The sequence below is a fragment of the Gracilinanus agilis genome, chromosome 4 (genome assembly GCF_016433145.1).
Source record: "Gracilinanus agilis isolate LMUSP501 chromosome 4, AgileGrace, whole genome shotgun sequence".
Classification (NCBI taxonomy): domain Eukaryota; kingdom Metazoa; phylum Chordata; class Mammalia; order Didelphimorphia; family Didelphidae; genus Gracilinanus; species Gracilinanus agilis.
The window spans coordinates 255,840,381-255,843,983 of NC_058133.1; the positions used below are offsets into that span (position 1 = coordinate 255,840,381).

General features: G+C 33.3%; 1 pseudogene; it reads right to left on the reverse strand.

Moving 5' to 3' along the window:
- Window positions 1-671: 671 nt before the first annotated feature.
- Window positions 672-2,327, reverse strand: LOC123245406 (annotated as a pseudogene).
- Window positions 2,328-3,603: the final 1,276 nt, after the last annotated feature.

Genomic DNA, 3,603 nt, shown 5'->3' on the forward strand with positions numbered 1-3,603 from the left:
ATTTCCTGTGTAAATAAGTGCAAAAACTTGACCCAAAAGTAAAGCCTCAATTATATATAGTTATATAGTTTTTGTTCCTTTGGATTATAATGTTGGTAAATCCCTTTTTTGTTTTTTAAGTGTGTATTCTTTTTTTTTTTTTTTAACGTTTGATGGTCTTTATTTACAACTTTGTTGGCAAAAAGGCAGAGGGAAAATTTCAACCGGCTTACAGAGGGCATTCCAGATGATGCTGTCAGTTTAAAGAACTTGCATCTTTAATGTCCATCTGATTAATTATCCAAAGAAATGTAACACTGAATCTGCATAAGTTGTCTATTTATGAAGTACAGTGCTCTTATTTTAGGCAGTCTTTTTTTTAATATATAAATACAAAGTAAATCAAACCACTCATTAAAAAGATGCAGCTTAAATGAGGGATAGTTTTCAATATGTATGTTGTATTTGGTAATAACACATACCCAATAAAACTCACAAGTTAGAAAAAAGCATTTATACTTCCTACTTCAATTATTTACAAAATCTTTTCTGTAATGACCATTATATTTCAGATTACTTATGACCTACTCTGAACTTACTATAGAGGTATAGTCAAGGTCAGAATAGAGGTGATAAGGGCGAATATTCCTTTTTTTGGGGGGGAAGAGGGATTTGAGGAGGGGGTACCCTCCTCAAATCAGTGTGAGAAACCATAAACATCTTGTTTAAGAATTCTAGACAGGAGAAAAAAAGTTAATGTAGTCAATTTCAATTTATGCTGAGCTGACAATTTTTTCATCTGACTTGCTTGCTGTCATTCCTCTAAATCAAGTGTGTTTAATTCTTCTTCAAGTTCATCCAAATCCTCTCCAGTAAAAAGGTTTTCATCAACAGGAACAGCACCAATCACTCCATTTTCCCGTTCTTCATTATTTTCTTCCAAATCACTTTGTTCTCCATTTTCTGCCCCACCTCCTGAAGCTTCACTCAATTTATTATCATCCTTCTCTACTGACGTATATGTACTGAATCTTTCAAGACTAGCCACAGTAATACCAGTCTCATCCACATCCTTTGGGATATATTGGCTCAAGTCTATATTATTTACTCTTATTAGATCTTCAACCTCATCACCACCAGTTCCTTGAGTATATCCAGTATCATTTGCTTCTTCATCATCATCATCAACCAGTTCAGGAGAAATTCAAAAACTTCTCGGCCACTGATCACTAGTGCTTTTCCTGCCTTAAAGTCTGCTTTTCTTCTTTCCATATCTTGCTCAAGTTTATCAATCTTTTCTTCCATGCAAGAAAAGACTCTAAAGTGATTTTGGTAACATTTGGTCCTAAAGCAGAACGCTCTCTTTCTATTAGATCTTCTAATGAAATTTCATCTTCTTTTTCTTCTTTCTTCTTATCTTTTTTTAATACAAAACCAAGAGGAAGAGCATGACAGTACATACAATTATCACCACCTCTGGGGCAAACCCCAAACCAGCCATATTTGTTGTTTTCAATAGCATCAAGAAAGTGTTTGCATACTATTTGAGTTTTTGTTTTTTTCTTTTCCGCCTCTCCATGCTTCTTGTTCACTACTTCTTCCAGCTTTTTCTCATCCCAATTATCCATGGTATCCTTTTCAAGTTCTTCATCTCGTGCATCTATATAAACACTTAGTTTTTCCACATTTTCTTTCCAGAGACAAATCATGGGAGAACTTACATTTATCTCCTTTAGTACACTGCCCTTGCTTAAAGAATGCACCTACTACAGATTTGGGATCTGCACATTTACTTATTTTCTGAGCAGCAACTACAGGTTTGAATAGTTCATTTAACTCCTGAAGTTCTTTCTTCTTGTCATCTTTCTTTAATTTCTTATCACCTTCAATTTGTGCAGCCTGTCGTGGATTCTGTTGACCAAATTTAACTTGATGAGTCACAGCCTTGATGGACTTCTGTTGCTTTGCCCCTTTCTTATTCTTCAAACCAAAAGTTTTGTCCTCAATGATTTTCTCCTTTTTCTGTTCCACCTTCTTGTTGCCCCCAGCCGGAGCCTGTTTCTTGGGGGGCATGGCGGAGCGGGCCCAGGCTCAGGGCACTGCACCGCTTCAGCCCGACTTGAGGGGAATGGGGGAAGGGAAAAAGACCACCGCCGCCACCGCTGCCCAGAGCGGAAGCTTAAGTGTGTATTCTAATGGGTAAATTATGATGGATTGTTTGGTTGAACTTTTTAGAGAAAGGGCCATGAGTTTTGGGAAAACTGCTTCCTGCTGAACTGGGGTGGCGTGGATGATTAGCTCTTGGCAAATGATTTTCTCATGGTCCAGTCTGTATCTAAAAGGACCTAATTTTAAAAAAGAAAGAAAAAATAAAAGCACCTAATTTGGAAATATAAGCCAATTGTATTGTTTTAATAATTTTGAGTTAAATTTTCACTAATACCACTTTGATTAACAGTAGGTTGAACTCACAGTTGTTTAAAGAAGCTTTTTCACTCTTGGGTAAGCACTGAATTAAATTTATGGCTTTGACTAGCTGGGAAAGTTTGAGCTGCAAATTTCAGAGTGTAATAGTTCTAAGCAGGAGCTAGATAGATGGTAACAAGGCACACAGTATATACAGAATTTTGATATCATAAACAGGGATTTTCTAAGTCTTGCAAAATTAAGATGTTATTTTCATCATTTAGGAAACATTTCTGCACAATTGATTAAATTGTATCAATACTGTGTGGATCTAACATTTGTAGTATATATTTTGCAATCAAGGTTTCATTCATAAACAGAGGAGAGGTACATAGTTTGCATATTATATTTATACACATAGCATACATCATTTTTAAACATATTTACAAATTGATAAATTGTATTTTAGTGCATGTTAGTTTTCAATGGCATTTCATGCTAGCAGATTAAAAACATTTGAACTTCTTTTTCCTTAATATCTTTAATTTTTACATTTTTACCTCAATTCCAGTTTACTCAAATAACCTTTTAGGCATGGTCAGACAATCAACACAGAAGGCATTATTTGACTAAGATTTTAGTGTCTTAAAGTTTAGTTTTCAGTTACCATAATAGATGTTAATTTCTGCCTTTTGTAATATTTTTAAAAATAAAGATAACCACTTAAACTGAACCAAATTTTTGTACAGGATGTGTCATCATTTTCTAACTTTGAAATTTAATAAATGGTATTTTTGGAAATTTTTGAAAATTTAGAAAACTTTAGGAAATTTTTAAACAATTTTTATAGGGAAACCTGCATTCTTTGAACAATATTATTTATACACTTCACAGAGCTTGGGTTGGCACAAAGAATGCAGGTTTCCCTAATTCACTATAATTGGAATGCAAATCATATTTAAAAAGGGGGAAAACACAAATATTATTAATAAATGATAAAAAATAAAAATATTAAAAATAATAAATTAAAGATTGGTTTAAATTAAACATTTTAGATTTACTTATGAAAATGAAAAAGAAATATAGAGAAAAAGAGACAGTTAATACTGTTAAGATTAAAAATGATAAAGACTGATATAATAAGAGAAATATTTGTTTAATTAAAGCATGGCCATGTTGGTAAAATATGACTGCACTTATCTTTTAAATTTACCGCTG